This window comes from Megalopta genalis, chromosome 10 (assembly GCF_051020955.1).
Source record: "Megalopta genalis isolate 19385.01 chromosome 10, iyMegGena1_principal, whole genome shotgun sequence".
NCBI lineage: Eukaryota > Metazoa > Arthropoda > Insecta > Hymenoptera > Halictidae > Megalopta > Megalopta genalis.
This window is the reverse complement of record NC_135022.1, coordinates 8,025,711-8,047,656: the sequence shown is the minus strand read 5'-3', so window position 1 is coordinate 8,047,656 and position 21,946 is coordinate 8,025,711. Positions and strand designations below refer to the sequence as shown.

The following is a 21,946-nucleotide window of genomic DNA, read 5'->3' as shown; positions in this document are numbered from 1 at the left end:
CAGTCGACGGTGGCCGGCCTCTCTTCCTTGTAGAAGAGGTGCCCGGGACGCTCTGCGTCGAGTGGTGGGAGGAGACAGAGAAGTCCGACTCCTCCCCCCCCCCATCGCAATCGCCAAGGCCCGCCGCAGGCCTCTTTGTGCCGCGTGTGGCAGAATGCCCCCGCGACACCGGCTCCACATATCTCTCGAGGCGCACGATAGCCTCGCACGCCTCCCCCTCACGCTCGTTACCCCCCTCCCCTGTTTTGTTTGTAAATGAATCCATAATCGATCCCACGAGTGTGGTCGGAAAGGAGGTCACCCCGGGTAGAGCCGCCATACCCGGGAAGGCTAATACGCCCGGGGGGTCGCCAGGTACCCCGGGGTTGTCCGCTAACGATTGGTGCACCCACCAACCATAGCTGGCGCTTACTCCAGCTACGCCCTCTTCACCGCGCAACACTGCTTGGGGCTAGGGATTTTTTAGAGAGGTTGTCATCCTCGCGGCCCGGCCGGCTAAGGCAAAACCTCCGTTCCTGTAAAACATGACCACAGGTTTACGGTATGTGTCCGACTTTAGTAGGCCCCTCACCTCAAGCCACTCCAGCTAGGTAGAACCTGCCAGGGAATAAATTCCCCGCTGGCACAGCCTTGAGGATCATTAGGGCACGAAGCCCCCCACCACGACAAGGTAGTGGACACGGGGGGGGGCGATACATCTGGTAAAGCGTGCCTCTGACTGGAACAGTATGTAAGTCCAATAAAGCAATAAAAGTATTAACTGTTCCAAATCCCATAGAACGTGTTGTTACACATATTGTGATCGCTCTTAGGGTAGCTGTCGTTTCCAGACGTTCAGCCGCTGATTGGGCTGACGCAACACCAGGATATAGTTTGGTGTGTTGTGCCTTCGCGAGATCATGACTCGCTGCATTTCCCTTTTCTTCTCTTAATTTGTCAACTCTGCCTCTTTGATGTCGCAAACGACCTCCTGACCCTCGGCCACGGGGCATTGTGCGACGGGCGGAACTTCGCCTCATTTCTGAAGCGAGCCGCTCCATGCCTTCCCGATTGCTGCCAGCCATCACTGCTTGGCCAACAGTACTAACAGTAGGATTACTATCTTTTGACGTCATATTAATGATATCAAGGTGATCTGAGGGCTGCATTCAAGACCCTAAAATCGCCGTCGTCGACCTCCCAGTCCTGAACCCGTACTGGTCCGCGCTCGCGTGTCGGGGGTCCAGCAGCACAGGTTCGAGCCTCTTGAGGAGGAGCCTCTCGAAGCACTTCCTCAGCACCGGCAGGAGGCAAATCGACCGATACGACGCCGGGTCACCGGCGTCCCTGCCAGGTCCCTTCAGGAGGGCGCGAATGGAGCCGATCTTCCACTGTCCGGGGAAGACTCCGCGCCGGAGGCACGCGTTGTAAACCTCCAGGAGGTCACCGTGCATGATCCCGTACGAGGCCTTGAGGACGTCCACCTCAATACCATCTATGCCGGGGGCCTTACCGTTCCTCATGCCCGAGACCGCGACCCGAAGCTCCCCCTCCGTGAACGGGGGCGTGTCCGGCGCAGATGCAGGGGTGAGCGCCTCGGCGCGCCGGTGCTCCTGCTCCCGAGTGGTGTCCGGGGTGTCGTCCGGCACGAGGGCGTCAAGGAGGGCCCTCGCGGAGGCTCCCCATGTTGGGGCGACGTCAGTCGCGCCCGTGGTTGCCAGGGCCATGTCGGGGGTGAATCTCCTCGTACAGAGCTTGTAAACCACGCCCCAGGGGTCGCGGTTGCCAGCGTCCGTGACGAAAGACCGCCAGCTGGCCTTTTTCGCCTCGTGGACCGAGTCCTGGTACGAGCGCCTAAGCCGCAGGTAGGTCGCTCTCTTCTCGGACCTCAGGTCCGGGTTGGTCTCCCGCTGGTATCGCTTCCTGGCCGAGTACGTGGCCCTCTTCGCTCTGTTGAGCTCGGGGGTCCACCAAGGGGCAGTTCTAGCACGAAGAGTCTTGGTCCTCATCACGGCCCTGCATGCCGCGATCACCAGGTCCTGTATCGCACGCACGGCCCGCGCAATCCCAAGGTCGGCGCTCAGCTGTCCAGTCAAGTCCTGGCCCCTCCTCAGCTCGGTCAGGGCGCTCCGATAGCGCTTCCAGTCGGCCGCGGCGACGTTGAACCTCCCGTCCCGCCCGCGGCTCGGGGCGACCCCGTCGGGTCCCAGACGCAGTAGGATGACAGCGTGGTCGCTGGCAGTCCATCCCTCCCTGACGCCCCAGTCCCTGACCATCGGGAGGATCCAGCCCGAGGCGTGCGTGACGTCAATATTTGAGGCGCCTCTGTGGGACTTGTAGGTAAGTGAGGTGCCAGGCTCGTTCAGGACCGTTAGGCCCCACTGTGCGATCCTGTCCTCGAGAAGTTCGCCCCTCTCGTCCGTCCGGTGCGGTGGGTGCTCTTGGGAGTTCACGTCGGCCCCCAGAACCAGTTTCTGTCCCGGAAGCAGGGCTACCAGTCTGTCCACTCTGTCCAGGTACGGGACCACGCTGTCCGAGCACTGGAAGTAGACCGAGGCCACGTACAGGCGGCCGAAGGGGCCGGTGATTTCCGTACAGACACAGTGCTCGTCACTGAGGTGCGCAATCTTGAGCGCCGCTATGTTGGGGTTACGCACGACGACAGCTGCCATGGCCTCCGCGCCGTCTCTCGCCCCGGTGATGATCGTGGCTGAGGAGTTAATGCCCACGAGTCTCCCTCTGGCGCAGTAGGGCTCCTGCGCCAGGAGGATGTCGATGCGCCTGTTGTCCGCCATCAGTTTGTCGACCTCCAGCGACACCAGACGCGAGCGCCTCATGTTGTGTTGCATGATCGTGATGCCCGGGATGCTTTTGGTGTGGGGCTTAATAACCATAATCCGTGCGTGTGAGCGACAGATTTATGGCTGTGATGTACGCATGGCAGTCTTTGCTCGTGACACAGTGTGCGGAGCTCTTTCCTGCCCTTGAGCAGTTGGCGCAGGTGGCTTGCCAGTCCTTCTTCGGGCACGCCTTGAAATTGTGTCCCGCTTCGGCGCAGTGGCCGCAGACCTCCTTTTCTGCCCTGCAGAATTTAGCTGGGTGTCCGAAGCCCTGACACTTGTAGCATCTCGTCACAGTGAGGCGGTCTTGGACTCGACAGCATCTCCAGCCAATGTAAAGCCTCTCCTTGGGCACCAGGAGGTTGCGGGCGCGTCTGGAGACTTCAAACACCAGGTTGCACCTGTCTCTGTCTCCACTCTTGAACACCAGGTTCATCTCCTTCTTGACCGTGGCGGCCTCTTCCTTCCCGAGGTTTTGATCGGCTACGTCTGCGACGATTTCCTTATCGTCCTGGGTCCGGGGAACGTCGAACATGATGATCCTGGGGTTCCTCTTCGGCGCAGGGGCCACAACCAGTCCAGCGGCTCGGAGCTTGTCGTCGGCCATGAGGGTGGCGACATCAGACCTATTGGCCGTGACCAGGGCGACGCCGGAGCCCTGGGTTTTCCGAATTCCCTTGATCCGGAGGTCATGGGACCTTGGGGACACCAGCTGGAAGACGGCCTCTTTGGTCTTGTCGCTGTCGTCGAACTTCGTCTGGTCCGTCGGTGTTATGATTACGACGTTCGGCGGGTCCTGCTTTTGGGTTGACCTCGCAGCAATCGCCGACTTGACCCCAACCCGCTCCGCGTACGTGGGTGGCTTCCTTGTGGTGGCGGCGGCTGCGACGGCGACGGCGGCGGCTTGCTCCTGGAGGGCCTGGCAGGAGCGCGAGTGCGCCTTTGTCTGCTGCTCGGCTTCATCGAGGCATCCCTCCAGCTTACTGCAATACACAAGCATTTTTACCAGGTAGTCGTGCAACTTGGTAGCCTGCGTGCACAGGGCGTGCACCACGGAGGGCGAGATCTCGTTCTGCGGCAACGTGATGGTATGCATGAGCTGCCGGTACGCCTTGGCCGCGCTTGCCCTGAACGCGACCGCATTGGTGTCCTCCTCTGACGCTTTGTCCGGCGATCGCTCTGGTGTCTGGTCCTGGGTCGGTTGTTTGTCCTTCCTTTTCTTCTTTGTCTTCTTCCGGCTGATCTCCATTGGCGGTCGGAAGGTCTGGTCAGAGGTGGCAACGGTCTCGGAGTCAGTGTCCTAGAGTACCCTCTTCTTCATGCGGCGACAGTCGTAGATAGGGACAGAAGTCTCTAGTGATTTTTACGTGCGGCACCTGCCCAAAGGCTTATCCACACGGCCCCCATGGGCGCGGAATTGAGATACGCTCAATAAGCGCGCTCCCACATGCCAAGCCATGCAGGAGCTACCAGTTACTACGAGGACGCGGACTCTCGTCAGCAGACAACTGGTGGTGCCGAGTCCTTTCTATGCTCTACCGGCTCAGCAGGTCGGTTCCCGAGCTGAATACCGCAGCTCACCCGTCGAGGCTCCTAACAAATTGAGAGGGGGACAGAACAAGGAGGGAGGGAAGAGGTAAGGAAAGGAAAGGAAAGAGCCTCTGGCCAGCTTTAGCCATTTACCACTGCCCCCTCGATGGGCCTACCCACTGCCGGCCCGAGGTATCCCGAGCCAGATGGCCGGGACCTCGTGGGCACGCCGACACCCGAGGTACCAGTATTTAGAAGGCTGACTGGTAGGACCTGTCGTAGCTACGCTAATACCATGTTCGGAGACACCGCATCTCCAGCATTGGTCGGCTAGCGCTTCGGGGTCGTGTAGTCGCTACTCTACAACGCCTAGTACTTAAGGAATCAGCAGAATAGGACCCGGCAAGCCGTATCCTACCCGCCTTTCTGCCTGTGTTCAGCGCCCTGCGCCACGTAGATAGGGACAGTTTAGTGTGAATCCGGCCACCACGAAGGTGACGCGGATATGCTTCCTCGCCCGTTCGGGCATACACAACTAAATTTCCATCTACTTCCAGCGGCCCCACGTTCAAGGGAAAGGGCCGAGGAAAAATCCGCACGTGCCATTGAGACGTTTACAATGGACGAGTTCTTTAGCCGCCAGCGAATTTCAGTTTCCATCCATCTGCTGGCGCCCACGGGGAACCACGGGGAGGCGAACTCGTGACGCGACGACTCGCGTCCACTAAGCGAAGACCTAGGAAATCGGGATGGGTGTTGGAATCAGGATTTTTCCTACCGGAAGCCCTTTAACCAAAGGGTTTCCCGGCAGAAGGATGCGAATACCTGGAAGACCTTTTCTGACGACACGAAGTGTTGTGCCGCCTCAGGCCATTTCCAGCTTCCGCTAGGGGTCATGTCCCGCAGAGCCTCTCTCTGCGGGTCGAAGTCCTTGCAGTGGAGAAGGAAGTGGTCTACCGTGTCCGACCCGTGACCACACCCACACGCCTCACTGTCGGCAACCCCGTACGCGAAGAGGCGCGAACGAAAATTCCCATGTCCAGTGAGGACTTGTGTGGTGTAGTTTTGTTGTTTCAGCGTTAATTTTCTCAGTTTTGAACATTTGCTCTTTCATTGAGTTATTCACCGTGCGATTGGACCTTTTCATATAATGAAAAATTGTTCTAGGCGTCTCAATTTCACTTGTGGTTAATCTACCTGTATCTTTTGAATAAGTAATATCCTCAAGTGGTTCTGGAGCAACTGGGTTATTTGGGTTGCAAATTTTTCTTAAGTATATTTCGTCCTCCTCACACTGAGTGTGTGTCTCTCTAAAAGCTATTTCCGCTAAATGACAGTTGCATGCATCCCAGGGATCCTATATGGTTTAAAGTCAAAGTACTTAAGCTGGTCGCTGTCCCTTTTGCTACACTGTAAAAGTCATCTGGAGGATTTTTTCCCTGAGGTCTAATAGCACTAGTCTCGACTCCAAATTGACTTACAAAACCTTGGTCTTGATACCATGAAGTGTACTCTGAATAAAATTTTTCATAAAAGAAAGTCTTTTCCAAACTCAAATTAATTCCTATTGCTGCTAAAGCTCTTCGATTTATCTCTATACATTCAATGAGGGATTGAGTGTCTGCCCCAACATAAATTGTAGTTTAATCATCACTTGATCGGAGAGTTTTAGCTTGTTGGGCTTTGTGATCTAAGGCATATCCTGTTGCTAATAAACCTAATGTCGTACTTCCTGCATTTAACATTCCCATGAGCATGCCAGGGCTAGCTTCCAAGTAGTTTTCTGTGTCTATTCTTTCTCTGGTGTCCTTCAACCAATTTTTAGTTTCTAAGTTAAATCGATCTAAAGAATCAGTGTTCCAGTTTAACCTATTGTAGTAAAAATCATTGACAGCGATCGGCCCAACACCCATTTGTATTCTTTTTACAGCCCTAATCAAATGAGCTGATAATGCTATTTCCTGAAAAATGAGTGCAAATTCGGAGGGTTTAGGGAGACCTAAGTGCAAGCGAATTTGAGGTTCAAAGAAGACTTTATGCATCATGGCAAAAGCTGTTGGTGATAGACATTCATTCCATTTAGTTGCATCTTTTGTTCCTTGGATCTCAACAACTGTACCAGTTTCGGACAAGCCTATATCTCCTAAGTTATTTATTATCTTTGCTTTCTTTTCTTCCCCTCCTACCGAAATAGTGGAGCCTTGAATAATTTTCCCTAATGATAAGTGAAAATCTTCTATGATGTATAAGAAAATTCGAAGAATCATGTTTGCTGACGCTATAGCTCTTCTATTCAATTTCCCTCCTTCTTTGTGTTTTAAATAAGAAGCAAATGATCTAGCGTAATCCATCATCTGTTTCCTACAAGCTTCACCTGTTAGTGTTTTATTTACCCATTTACTATGCTTTTTCTCCTTTTGAACTCTCATTTTGAGCACTCTATCATATTTTTCTTCTATACTTGTAGTTTCAATTATTGCAGGTACCGTTAACTCTTTTTCTTGCATAGCCAAAAAGAAATATCTGATCCATTCCAAACAACTTATGGAGCCCACTGAAAAAGTATTTCTATAGAAATCATACATTCGTTTATAAGCAACGCTAGCTGCTACACTTTGGTGAGTGAAACAATCAAGTGTTTGTCTACCTTTTGTTAAGATGTCTGAATTAGTATGCAAGGCATGTTCCATGGTCCTTTCAACACAACTGTCTATGGCTGAAATGTTATTTTGGAGAAATATCATGGCCATTTTCTTCAACTCGTCCGGCATAAAATTTGCATGAGTCTCATTCATCGGAAAGTCACCATCCTCTACCTCCCAATTTAATCTCTCAATATTGTATCCATTAATCTCCAACACTTTGTTACTCTTTTTCTTGTTATATGCAAAGCTCGGTTGACAGTCTCAACAACTTTTGGTCCCTGGGAGCCATAACCGTGGGGTGGTGTGTTCGTATAGATATATAAACCACTTATCAGTCCTAAATTGTTTGTTAGTTGATCAATTGGTGTTTTGCAGGAAAGATGAAATTTGTGTTGGGAAATCTTGTTGACTAGTCCTGCTAGAAAAAAAATCTGAGCCCGGGGTATTTTTTACGGACGATTTGAAAGGTGGTGCATTGGTAGCTATGGAGTTATTCTGTTTTTTTTTCTTGCTACCTCCATTTCTTCGGCCACCTGCACCGGATTGTCAGCAAAGGCCGAGATAGAAACATTTTCGTCACCCATCATAACGCCCTCCGTTGTCTCGTCTGTGGTCTTCATTATATGAGTCGGCTATGATGCTAAAGGTCTGCTTGACCCCTCTGTTCAGGACCAGTCATCGTACATGTCCCTAATATACTTTCTGATGATTGCCGGAATGCCCTTAAGCACCAGCCTATTCTCCTTAGCTGAATGGGGGACGGTATCAAAGGCTTTGGCTGTATTGATGATAGTCACCACGTCACCTGTTTTCTCTTTCGTCACTCTCATGACCCTGGCCAATATGGAAATGTTAAGCTTACAACCATCCTTTTTTTTGTGAATCTCTTTTGTCTAGTGCTGTTCGTAATTTTGGTTCGTAATATTTTTTCTAGTGGGCGAGAAAATATCCTACCCAGTAGCGATTCTATAGCAATAAGCCGCCGGTTTTGCACATCTTTAGAATCTTTACCTGGTTTTGGTATGAGAGTGGTTCTACCCCCCCCCCCCCCCCCCAATTGTGTTGTGTAGGATCCGAACTGCACTAATAGGTTGTAAAACTTGACCAGGGCATGAAGGAGTGAGCAACATACTCGTCCCAGAGGTAAGATGGTCTGCCTAGCCCGCAGCAGCATACGTTACGATTGGAAGGGACAGTCTGCGGTACATATATATAGTACGCATGGCCCGATGTCTCAATCCCCAGTTCGACTTGGCAATCTTTGCTAGCGTATTCAGCGTTCGCACAGACTTAGCACTCAAGTACTCAACATGGGAATGAGTTTCCAGTCCGTAATCGAAGTACACATTATGATACCTCACGGAATCTTTCTTGGCGATACTCCGATCACCTACTTTTACAAAAGGCAGCGTTTCTCTATTGAACTAGCCTTTCAAGAACACCACCTTGGTTTAGGCTGCAGACATCGACAATTTTTGCTGGTCGCACCAGCGAGAAATGATGTCCGCCACCAATTGGAGAATGCTTTCTAGATCTGCACTGTTATTCGCGTAGACCAGGACGAGCAGATAGTCTGCATAGGCTACGAGCCCGCAAGAAGGCCCGGTGTTCGATAGGAGACGCAAAACCTTATCGAAGATTCAGTTCCCATAGCTCGCACCGAGAATCGATCCGTGTGGACAACCTTTGTTGACTTTCTTCCTCATTGCGTTGAGTATGCTCGGCCACCAGACATTGTCAAAGGCTTCAGCGATGTCGAAGAGCAGACCCATGACATACTTTTCTTCACGACTGGACACAAGCTCCCTCAGCTTTACCACGGCATCAGTCATGGATCGCTGCGGCCTGAATCCATATTGCTGATCGGAGGCGTAGTCTGGGTGCCAGAACAAATTAGTTAATCGCATCACGATCAGCTTCTCCAAGACTTTACCTACTACCGAGAGTAAGCAGATTGGCCTGTAGGACTGCGTCCTAGGTCTGTCAGTCCCTTTCAGTTTCGTAATAATGGACCTAAATTTCCATCTAGCAGGAAAGATTCCGTGTTCCAGGCATCCGTTGTAGAGTCGGAGGAGTTCATGGCGGATCATTCGACTCGAGCGTTTTGAAACCTCCGGCTCAATTCGGTGAAGGTCCAGATACTTTCCGCTCTTCAGTCGGGTTGACCGCCGCGCTAAGCATCGAGTGAGTGAAAGGAGTTGCGTTCTCTCTTACCGGCGCGGAAGCAGCTTCCCTCCTGACGCGCACATGATTCAGAGAGTCGTTCTCGGTCGAGTCGTCTGGAATTAGCGGTGGAGTCCCAGTCTGTCGTGAAACCCAGGGCAGTACGAATGTTAGAGACGACTGCGCCAATGGTCATCTTCTGCCTTGTGATCTTATACATAACGACGCAAGGTTCTAGTAGCTCTAATAGCGGCTTTGTAGGTCTTTCTCTGTTTAAGATACTCGGTCCTCGTGGCCACCTTCTGCTTATCCGAACATGCCTGATTCTGGGAGGCTCGTCTAAGTTTGCGGACTCGCCTCTTCTGTCTTGTCAAGTCTGCAGTCCAACATGGGACGGATTTTGAGTGCCATCGCTTGGTTGGCATTGAGGAATTACACGCTTGGATGATCGTCTTTTGATCTTCTGTGCAAGATGTTCGACTTCCCCTCTATTCAGTGGAACTGGGGATAGATTCCTCTTGCATTACAGCAGCGCCTTATCGGACTTGTTTGCGCTTTCGAGCCGGTATCTCGGTTTCGTCAATGCCTATCTTCAAAGAAAACTCTATCACTTGGTGATCACTAGTCTTCAGATCCTTGCGGACTTTCCAACCTCGCACTTTGTCGCATACATCAAGTGTAGCTAGTGTGACGTCGATGTAAGACTGTCCACTAGGGCTGGAAAACGGCTGAGCGTTTCCAGCCTCGTTCAAGACAACCAAGCCATGGCTCACGATAAACTCTTCGAGTTTACGGCCTCTCGCGTCCGTCTTCGCGCTACCCCACAGGGTTGATTTTGTGTTGACGTCGGCAGAGATAATGACTCGGCTGTGCCTCAGTGCATTAAGAGCTCTCCCCAATCGTGCCAGACCGGATTCAACTTCTTCAGAGCATTGGAAGTACTGGCTGATCAGAAAGAAACTCCCAAACGAGCCTGAAATGCTAGCACAGGATATATTCGTGTCGCAAAAGTTAGACACCTTAACCACGGTTAGATCCGGGTTTCTGATCGCTATTGCAGCCATCTCCGGATTACCTGCCGTGATCTCGGATGCCTTACCCGGAAGTTGCTTATCTTGCGAAGCGATATCAGGGATTTTGGTCTCGTTTATTAGATTTCTTAAAGTAACGTTTTTTTATCTCGGTATAATATTGTAGAGAGCGAGAGAGAGGGGATTCAGCGGTTGTTCTCTCTCTTGCAAAAACGATGTTCCTCGCGCGCGTTAAGGAAGTGTTTTTGGAGAGAGACGGTATAATATTGTAGGGAGTTAGAGAGAGAGAGAGAGGGGATGCAGCGGTTGTTCTCTCTCTTGCAAAAACGATGCGGACAGAGAGAGAGAGAGATGTATTTTTTCCACCTTGCAACGGTTTGTTGCCACATCCTTTCCATGATTAGGAAGTCTCCTTTCCCCAGTTTTTTCTTTGCAGTAACGATGTGGACAGAGAGAAAGAGACATTTTTCTCTCTCTCTCGTTTACTGTTTTTTGCATATTTGCCTTTCCCTCTGCATCGAACATTTTATTCGCTACTGAGTTGGGAATTGATATGGAATTTGAAAGTGTCATTGTTGCAATCGTTTGCAACGTCGAAGAAGTTTGTGGTTTTGTATCCGGAGAGACTCGCGGATGCTTTACCCGGAAAGTCGCTTGCGAAGCGATATCAGGATTTTGGTCTCGTTGAGATTTATTAAAGTAAGGTTTTTTATCTCGGTTTTTTTCTCTTGCACCGCATTCTCTTTTGCAGCAGTTTCGCTATCTTGCAACGATATGGATGGAGAGATGTATTTTTCTACTTTATCGTTTTGGAGAGAGAGTGAGATGGATTATAACGATGTGAGAGAAGTGTATGTGTGCATGTTAATAAATAGACGAAGCCTAATGCGGAGCAAATCAAATCGTTGTGACAAAGTGAGCACGCACCTTCTACTGAAAAATATTTTAACATATGTCAAAAGTTGACTTTATCATTGATATGGATGAATTAAATATCCATAAAAATATTTGTTTGTAAAGAAATGGCGATCGCGAACGTGCCCACAGGCTACGCTGCCCGCTATGAGTTTGAATTAGACGTCCAATACAGCGATTTGAGCGATGCTGACAGGAAATCTGCATGGTATGTCTCGAGTTTTATACACGGGATTCCATTCAAAAAATTTTCCGGGCAAGATAATTATAAACAAAAACACATTGGAATGTTAGTTAAACTTTTTATTCGCGGTTTCAAGGATCCCGTAATCGCGTATAAGGGGGGTCATATTGAGAGGGATTTGTTAAGCCAAATTGGCGTGCGACATGTGAATTTAGAATCTTTTGGTTGCTCCAAATTCGAAATTTTAGCCGCGGACCCGAAGTATGGGCCAATAGACCCACCATGCAGGCTTCATTGTTGGACATCTAATTCAAACTCGAAGCGGAAGGAACCTCAATAGTGTGCTCTCAGTGAGGTGCGAATCTCTTTCGCAATTGGTACCAGCAAGGTAATTTTTTTATTTTTCATTCTTTATTTTTTTTATTTTTTACAATTATTTTTATGGTGCATTTTTTGTAGAAATAGAGCGAAAGCCGTAAGCCTGTGTGCACTCCTCAGCGAGGTGCGAATCTTTCGCAATTGGTACCAGCAAGGTAATTTTTTTTATTTTTTATTCTTTATTTTTTATTTTTTACAATTATTTTTATGGTGCATTTTTTGTAGAAATAGAGCGAAAGACGTAAGCCTGTGTGCACTCCTCAGGGAGGTGCGAATCTTTCGCAATTGGTACCAGCAAGGTAATTTTTTTATTTTTTATTGTTTATTTTTTATTTTTTACAATTATTTTTATGGTGCATTTTTTGTAGAAATAGAGCGAAAGACGTAAGCCTGTGTGCACTCCTCAGCGAGGTGCGAATCTTTCGCAATTGGTACCAGCAAGGTAATTTTTTTTATTTTTTATTCTTTATTTTTTATTTTTTACAATTATTTTTATGGTGCATTTTTTGTAGAAATAGAGCGAAAGACGTAAGCCTGTGCGAATCTTTTTTTGGTCGAGGTGATATCCTCGGGAGAAAAAATTGTAACAACGTGCCGATCGGTGTTGATACGATGGATGAGAAGAGGTATGTATAATAATTGTTATTTAATTAACAGCGTCTTCTTGAAGAGGAGGAGGAGGAGGAGGAGGAGAAGGCTTGCGATTGCCATCAACGGCTCAGTATCACTGTGCCCTCAGCGAGGAGCGCGTCTTTTGGAAGTAGTTCATGGAAGGTAACGTATTTTTTTCCTTTTTTAGTTACTATTATTTTTCATTTCCATGGTACCTTTTTTTGCAGAAAGAGATAATGATGGATTATCGACGCGAGGAGGATAGGCTTCGAAGTTTTGAATTTTGACCAATTGAATATATTCAGCCGGAGGAGCTTGCAGCCGCAGGATTTTACTATCTGGGGTAGGACGATTTTGTCGCATGTTTTGCATGCGACATCGAATTGCATCGGTGGCAGCATAACGACAAGGCTATGTCGGAGCATCATTTCTGGTCAAGAAATTGCCCATATGTACTGGGGAGAAATTGCGGCAACGTGCCGATCGGTGCTCATCCAACAATCATTTCAATATCACTACCACCATCAAGAAGCGGTGTGGACGAGTGCGGTATCTACGATTATACCATGGATGAGAAGAGGTGTGTATAACAAATGTTATTTTAAAGAAATTAAAATTTATCTTTATAGGACTCTTGAAATTTCGCGCACATGTCGTAGAGCAACGCGTATTTATCCTTTTCGAAATCGATGTCTAAATCGTCGTAGGGATACATTTCCGAGTTCAAGTAAAGTCGAATATTGGATAAGAAGCAGGAATCGAATTGGGTAGCGTTTTTCTTTAAATCATTTTTCCTTTCGGTTTGTGTGCGAATATCACGTATCGCGGTTTTTCCATTTGCGGAGCCGTTTTTATCGCCCACGTGTGCTTCGTGGTTGTTTGCAGCATCGGATATTCGTACAGTTCCCACGAACGGAAACTCATGCTGATCGATCTTTCGCTCTCAAGAATACGCAGCATCGACAACTTGTGTATTTCGTCCAAAGAAACGTGCGGCATTCTCCATTGAATTTTATGCAAATCCAGGACAGGTTTCACATTGTCGGACCAGCTTCGTAGCGCGTTAGCGTCGTTGCGCGCGCGAATCAAAATCAATACGTGCCGAGCATTTATTACAACGCGTTTGTAATCTTCGCAGAAGCCTAGCAATGTGTTCATAGGCATACAAAAGTTGAAATTTCGAAAAATCGTAGGCGTTGCGATGAGATTTTCCCTCCATTGATCATCGTTTCTGTACATCCAGCCCGCGTTGGACAGCGCGTTGTTCTTCGTAATGTTTAGACTGATGTAATTCTTCAAGGTCGTCGTTGTACCGGGATTTCTGGATCGATCGATTTCCACTTCGTTCAGTTCGTAACGTATCTCGTCGAACATAAACGCTACCGCATTATTGTCTAGAGCTACCGTGTCGTTGGCCAATCCTCCCGGTAGGCTGAGTCTTCCCTCCACGAATAGGAAGCTTTTACACGGAAGAGTGTACAAGTCTTGATGTTGAATGGGTATTCTTATCTCATCGCTGTTTCCAAACGTAGTGTTGGCGTACGGATTGTAGGTATGCAGGTCGATCTTTGTTATTCGATTGTCGAAGATTGGTGCTTCGGAGATGTTGAAAATTTCGTACGACATGATGCGGGAGCGCGCGATTACTTGTTAACGACAAATCCCAAAGATTGTAGATATTTAACGTTTCGTGCAGTTAATTTCCACGTCTTCTTCTTCTCCTTATTATTATTATTATTATTATTATTATTATTATTATTATTATTATTATTATTATTATTATTATTTTGGAACGATACACCGTTTTTGAAGCTTGGCGTATTATTGTGAATTAGCATGACATTTCTTTACCGAGGTTATGAGATGGTTCGACGAACGTGCAACCGTATCGTGATTTCTTCGTTTCGAAAATCAATTAAACGTCCCGACTGGTCCACAATGCGAATCGTTAAATCATCCATTGACCGTGTGACGGTCGGAAGGTAAATGACTCGTGCCGGCGTTTCCGATATTTTATACCCTGGCGACACGTTGGGCGCGAATTCGTGTATCGTGTGAACCAGTTTCCCGTTATCGTACGAACCGGTGGTTACGTTGCATTCTATTCGAATAATATTCGTATTAATGATATTCACGGGGGTGTCCGATATATGCCATGTGTTTGGTGATAAAACACGATTCATAGAGAATCCTAGAATAGGACCCACGTTATTAGGCTTTGTAAAACTTATCTTATATGCGCTTTTAATTTCGCTTTTCATAGTATTGTTGTTCGCTCGCAAGATCAGCGGGTATTCCGGATCGTTCTTATCTTTGGCTGCAGGATACCGCATGCTTATCTCGCGCCTCAAGTAAGCGTTGATCGTCTCCAGTTCGTACGAACCATCCGGGATGCTTATCTCCTCATCTTTGTCGTCGAAATAAAATTTATTGTTTCCAATATTCGAACTGATGTTTGGTATCGTGTAATAAGTTTGTAAATCGAGCAGACCCAGTTCGTAGTTGGCATTGCTCCGATCTATAGGCGGGAAGTACTTGGACGATAAAACGCTACTTCTTCGCGATGACGTGAACGTGTAGGACATTCTTGCGGCGGTGGCGGTAGAATGATTAAAAAATACTATGTCAGAGATTCCCGCAAAAATTTTACACACAATTGTCCACATACGCTTTCGTTGTAATTTTGATAATTCTTGCGATTGTATGAGATTGCCGTGTTCGGTCCGAAGTATAGAATTAATTCGATTGGTGGCTGAAGATTTCCAAAACTATCGAAGTAGCTGATTCGCGATCCGTCGCGATCCGTCGTTGAGTTATCTTCTTTTTCCTTTCGTCTTCCTTTATTCCTTTCCTACGCTTGTACGGAGCAAGATATTCTCCACGACCCTCCATGGCACGATTGTGTCGTTCCATTTTTTCCAATTGTTTCTTCGCAGCTTTCGCCTGGTTTATCGTTTTAGCCACTGCAGCAGCACCGCCTGACAATGCTCCCAAAGCTCCCAAAGCAGGAAACAGCAGCGGTAGAAAACCACCTCGTTTGGCAATTGGTAGAATTCTTCGTATATTGTACAATAGCTACTGTCGTTCTTCTTCTTCTTCTTTTCTTTGACCGCTCGTCGACCCTTCTTCCTTATCAGACCTATACCTAATCTTGTCAGGGGATGTCTTTTACCAGTCTGTAGCGGTATACAGAGCTGTTTCTTACCAGTCTGTAGCGGTATACAGAGCTGTTTATATCAGTCTGTGGCGGTATACAGAGCTGTTTCTTACCAGTCTGTAGCGGTATACAGAGCTGTTTCTTACCAGTCTGTAGCGGTATACAGAGCTGTTTCTTACCAGTCTGTAGCAGTATACAGAGCTGTTTCTTACCAGTCTGTAGCGGTATACAGAGCTGTTTCTTACCAGTCTGTAGCGGTATATAGAGTTGTTTATACCAGTCTGTAGCGGTATATGAAGCTGTTATGTCAAAGGTTTTTTGATTGATAATGAACAAAAAAAATGTTCGTGCGTTAGTTACATGGAGATGTACTCTATCATTAGAATACGAGAAGACTGATATCTGTGCAGTTGATACCGGAGAATTTCGCGCGGAAATGTTCTCTCGGGACTGCGAATCGAATGATCGTTGGAGAATGAGTGCTGATGCCATCACGTCGTCGTATGCGTCAGTCACTTCTTCGCGCTCGCGCTCTAATTCATCGAAATCTTCTATCATCATAAGAACATCTCGATCCGCGTTAAAATTTTCAAATGACTTGCGGAGTCTACCGATTCGATCATCTAATCTGATTCTATCTTTTTCTGAATCGACGTATGATTCAATGAAATTCCGAAGCCACGTTATTTGTGACTTGAATGAGCGGCGTTTCATTTTTAGAGCGCGAATTTGTTGGTCTCGGTCCTCAACTGAGGTCGAAATATTAAATGATGCGATGTAAGTGGATGGGAATCACGAAAGGAATGATCACGTTCTTATTAAGAAATAGCAAGTCCTTTTGGACGAGATTACCTTGCACGATGTCCTTGCGTGATGGAAGCGTCTCTGGACCGAATGATTGCCGAAGACATATCTCGATACTCTGCAAGGCTGGCTGCTCGAGTCCTGGAGCGATTCCCAAATCCGGCTCGAAGGACCAAAAATGTAGCGCCGTGCTTTTACGGCGCCTTGTTTGACGCGCGGGGATCGGACGCAACCCTACCGGGGTTGTAAGGCCCGGGTTTCACTGTTTGAAGACGCGTCAGTTTACACTATTTATCGGTCCGATATTGACCGATTTCGAATGAACGAACGATTTAACGTCACGAGAGAGCTAACAATTTATGCTCTTCGTACGGTTTACGCGACGTCCTCGAATGTTGGACGTCGTTATACGAATGAATGCGATTGAGTCTCCGAATGATTGAAACTTGAAACGAATTGAAACTCCGAAACGAATGACTCTCCGATTGAGAAGAGTGAGTCTCCGAATGATTGAGACTTGAAAACGAATTGAAACTCCGAAACGAATGAGTCTCCGAATGAGAAGAGTAAGTCTCCGAATGATTGAGACTTGAAACGAACGAGTGAGACTCCGAATGAGAATATATCTATATTTGTGTGTGCCTCGACTGCTCGCGTATTTTATACATTTTTCCCCACTTGAGATTCCTGAAGGAACCTCCACCTCCATGCCGGGATGCATTGATTGGTTTTCTCGAATCTTATGATTTTGCAATCAGCGTCCTCCAAACTTTTTGTCACCACCCTCTCGTACCGTCCTTCAGTCGGGAGGTCCTCTGGGCCTTGAGATGTCATCCCCGCGGCGGTTGGGACTAACTATCCCAAGACGCGTTCAAAAATCTCAAGTGTTATTGCGGGATTATTTTCCGGGCCTTTCGGATTTACGACGTGTCGCGATCATTAGAAAAGACGGAAGACACTGCCCAGATGTTCGGCAGCTGCAAAAAAAGGTTTCCGTCTCCTCAGATGACCCACGCTTGTCCGTGCCATAAACCCGGGGGCCCCATTACACAGCCGTGTCCATCGCCGTTACGGCCGCGGATGCGGTGGCGTCTGGGGTCTTGCTAACTCCATCCGCCCCCGCGGTTGCGGCAGTAGCATCAGGCGATGCCGCCTTTTCGTTGCTGGCCACGGTGGTCGCTGCCTTGGCCATCGTGATTTCCCTCCCTTTATTATTCAACCTGGCAGACGGCCTTTGGCCGCCTCCCTTGCCTCGCCTCGCACTGCCAGGACACGCCCGACTGCCGAGGCGGTAACCAGACTGCTTGCCCGCGCCCGCACAAAGCGGGCAATTGGGCGTGGCCGCACAGACTGCCATCTTATGGTCCCGACTGCCGCATCCATAACAGCAGTCGGACCTGTCCTCGGCAGCAATGCACCGCTGCCTGGTATGGCCAACACCAAAGCAGCGGTAACACTGCAGAGGCCGGGCACTCAGGGCCTCCACGGCCGCCTGGGTCCAGCCGACAGTTATCCGACCCGCGACCGCAACCTTGCGAGCGGCCGCGGCAGGACATCGGACCCAGAGGGTAACCAATCCCGAGGGGGAAGACCGGATTTCGCCGGTATGAATGTCCCCCTCGCTACACCCGCCCACGCGGGCAACAGCCGTAGCGACCTCCGCCGGCGTGGTCGAATCGACCAGGCCGCGCACCCTAAGGTCGACTTTTTTGACCGGACGCGCGACCTTTACGCCGGTTCCCGCCAGCGTTTCCGCCACATTTGTGGCGAGGACGGTGGCCTTGGCGGCCCCATCGGTGCCAGGGACCTCCAAAATTATCCCCCCAGCCACCGCCCTTCGCGGCCTCAGCGAGGCGATGCCAATTTCTGCCAGGTCCACCTTGGACCTGGCAGTGGCCGCCGTGGCCACCCGTCCTTTTTTATTCACGGCCGCAGTGGACCTGGCAGCCGTCTTTTTGGCTTTCCGGCCAACCACCTGAGACCACGCCTCCTGGTTTACAGGCGCGGCGGAGGGTGGTGCCAGTTCAGCTCGCGTGCGTGCGGGCTCCGTCTGAGCCGCTTTAGCGTCTGCAACTTTCCCCTTCTTCCTGCCTTTCTTCCTTGTCCGCCCCTCCCTGTCCGAAGACTGAGGGGGGACCGACGGCCCAGGTGCCACCGATCGCAGGACAGAATCCACCCGCGGCGCAAGCTCCCTCCTGAATGACGCCAATTTGGCATCTATCAGGGCGCCCATTTGCGCCAGCAAATCTGCGGGCGCAGCCGCAGGTGGGGGCCAGGACTTTTCCCGCCCGGAGCGATGGCGATCCCGGGCACCGACGATCGGTGGCGATACTGAGCCTTCTCCCGGGCCCGGCGGCGGAGGCATTGCGGCAGCAGCCGTTCTTGCCTCCACCACCTGACAGAGTCGGGCCACCTCCGCCCGCAGCTCCGTCATTTGCCCCCTGAGGACGGCATTTTCGGCCTCCAGGACACGCGTGGCGTCGGTAGGTGACCTCACTGCCAGCTCCGACACCCCCACCCTGCCGTTTAAGGCAGCCACCCTCAGGGCGCTAGCCAAGTTGCCCTTCAGCCCCTTCGATATGCCGGAGATCTTGGCCACCTCATCCAGGCTCTCCAATATAGCGGCCGCGACATCCCGCGTCGGACGGTTGCGGAAATTTTCCGCGATATCCGTCTTGTCCGGAGCGGGATGCTCGACCGCGATGGTCTCGGCACGGGGGCACCCGGGTCAAATATCGCCGCCACCTCCCTTGCCTCGGCCTCCAACTGCGAGGCCTCGGCCAGCCTAAGTTTGGCCTCTGTGAGGCGAAAATAGTCGCCGGTCGTCGGCGGCCGGCCTCTCTTCCTCGCAGACGACGTGCCCGGGACGCTCTGCGATGAGTGGTGGAGGAGACAGAGAAATCTGATTCCTCCCCCTCATCGAACTCACCAAGGCCCGCTGCGGACCTCTTTGTGCCGCGTGTTGCCAAATGCCTCCGCGACACCGGCTCTGCGCATCTTTCGAGGCGCACGATAGGCTCGCGCACCTCCCCCTGACGCTCGTTTCCCCCCTCCCCGGTTATTATTAAAGAAGAACAATCCATATTTAGTCCCACGAGTGTGGTCGGAAAGAAGGTCACCCCGGGCAGAGCCGCCATACCCGGGGAAGGCTAATACACCCGAGGGTCGCCAGGTACCCCGGGGTTGTCCGCTAAAGATTGGTGCACCCACCAACCATAGCTGGCGCTTACTCCAGCTACACCCTCATCACCGCGCAACACTGCTTGGGGCTAGGGATTTTTTAGAGAGGTTGTCATCCTCGCGGCCCGACCGGTTAAGGCAAGACCCCCGTTTCTGTAAAACATGACCACAGGTTTACGGTATGTGTCCGACTTTAGTTGGCCCCTCATCTCAAGCCACTCCGGCATGGTAGAACCTGCCAGGGAATAAATTCCCAGCTGGCACAGCCTCCAGGATCATTAGGGCACGAAGCCCCCCCACCACGACAAGGTAGCGGACACGGGGGGCGGGGACCTTGACATAACCTTGACATTTTTTTTTACATGGAGGTAATCCCTTTACGGATATCCCGCCCCTTCGCGAGAGAAGTAGCGGGATTATTCGGGGTTCCATCGAGCCTCCCGATCCCGGAAGTGGAGCGATCAGCCCGACAACTGCTAATTCCTCAACCCGCTAATTCCTCCATGTCCGTCTCGCGAGCTTGCGGCGGGAGTCTGGGATCCGCGCGCGCATTCTAACCAGACTCCCACGCTCGTCTTCATTCTTCCCCGGAGGGGCAGATGCCCCCCCCCCCTATCACCCCGACCCGAAGGCGCTCTGCACTCCGTCGCCGAGCGCCTTACCCCCCCTGTTGAGCCGCCCGATGGACTAGCGAAGCCCGTTTGTTTCGCCTGGCGGCTCACCGGAGACCACCCCACGGGCGGCCGGCCAAGACCCCTAGTGGGGCCGATGCCTACCGCCGCGGGATGGCCCCCGCTTCGCGTTATTAGCGGGTACTCAGCGGAAGTGCGCGGTCGGCGCGCACCCTGGTACTCCGCACCCCCCTTCGCCAACCAGGATCACAGTTCCGCCTGCGATGCCGCTCGGCCTCCTCCTTCTGCAGCATGACGCTCTCACAGAAGGAGGAGAAAGCCTCCCATGACCTCGCACTCCCAGCCACCTCCGCAACTACAGCCGGGAGTGCGAAGTTCCACCCTACGATCGTCCGCAGGCCACGGCGCTCCGAGGACCACGCTGGACACTTCTCCAGCGTATGCTGCGCCGTGTCCTGGGGACTCCCGTAGTGATGACAGCGCGCATCCACCTCCCTCCCGATGCGACACAGGTAACTCCCGAAGCAACCGTGCCCCGTGAGCCACTGCGTCATCATTCGCTCGTACGTATAGCAACTTTGCAACCCGACTCGGATACGCTCTATGGAACGTCGACGGGGACTTACAAGTGCCAACGCAAGCAGTTTATAGGTACGTGAACGACCCTCAGCCAGGCGTGGTCCATGAATTGTATTCGTGGACCGCAATGTGCGTTCGAAATGTCGATGTTCATGTGTCCTGCAGTTCACACGTTGACGCGCAATTACCTGCGTTCTTCATCGACTCACGAGCCAAGTGATCCACCGCTCAGGGTAATTTTTTCCCTTTATTCTCATATATAATGTGTATTTGCTACATGAATTTGTGTTATTTCGGAACAAGCCGATACCCGAAGAGCTCCAACCAGCGCGCATAATTGTACCTTAAAGAACGAGATATTTCCGTCGAATTATGTACGAGCAAATCCAAAACCACGGTTTTCTTGCAAGTATCATCATCGTCGGTCGGAGCGAATAGAACATTGAAAAGCCTTCTATCGAAGAAACACAGAGTATATGACGTCCAAAAATGACGGAGATATGGATTCAAACTGGATAATATCAACCCGATACTGGATTCAGAAAGTTTCTGTCTCCTTTCGTCGTTATACACCGGACGGACTCACGGCCGTCTCTAGCTGGGTGTCATATATACGTCCCACGCTCATGCTGCCACTAGCGCGCATCAGAGTAGAGTGTCAGACAACAACACAGCTTTAAAACGAGCTACACAAGCCAGTCTCTCTTGATACCAGTGTAAACGAGCATTAAGTTGTCATCTGACTGCCTGATATTTTCGTCCTTTAGACCTTCCCAACGATTCCTTTTACACCACAGCGAAGACTTGAGTAAGCGTGATTAGCACGCTCGCATCCCTCCCTGTCCTACTACAACTGTGTACAAAAAAAAAATACGTCGGCTTTCTCTCTAACGAGAAGTTGGCCTACGCAACACAGATCAAAGGCCTAATACGTGTAATACGCACACGTCTGGCCGTGTAATACGCACGAATGATCTGGCCGGGCCCAACTCTTCTCGTGCGCTTATTTTTGTGTGTTGGGGCGCTTTCATAATCACAAACCCCAACAACACATCTGGAAGATGGCCTACGCAACGCAGATCAAAGGCCTAATACGTGTAATACACACGTCTGGCCGTGTAATACGCACGAATGATCTGGCCAGCCCAACTCTTCTCCATTTACTTTATATTTTTGTGCGTGGGGTGCTACGTGAAACCACCAAATCCCCACAACACACATCTCTGGATGATGGCCTACGCAGCGCAGATTAAAGGCTTAATACGTGTAATACGCACAAATGATCTGGCGGGCACAACTCTTCTCTTTGCACCCAAC

General features: G+C 50.3%; 1 long non-coding RNA gene and 1 other non-coding gene across 2 annotated transcripts; one reads left to right on the top strand and one right to left on the bottom strand.

The window, feature by feature from the left end:
• Positions 1-12,336: 12,336 nt before the first annotated feature.
• On the top strand, positions 12,337-12,908 carry LOC143260180 (uncharacterized). The gene is made up of 2 exons (XR_013034302.1): positions 12,337-12,439; positions 12,505-12,908. It is a non-coding gene; the product is annotated as an uncharacterized LOC143260180 (long non-coding RNA).
• Positions 12,909-20,710: 7,802 nt separating this feature from the next.
• On the bottom strand, positions 20,711-20,865 carry LOC143260217 (5.8S ribosomal RNA). The gene has a single exon (XR_013034342.1). It is a non-coding gene; the product is annotated as a 5.8S ribosomal RNA (ribosomal RNA).
• Positions 20,866-21,946: the final 1,081 nt, after the last annotated feature.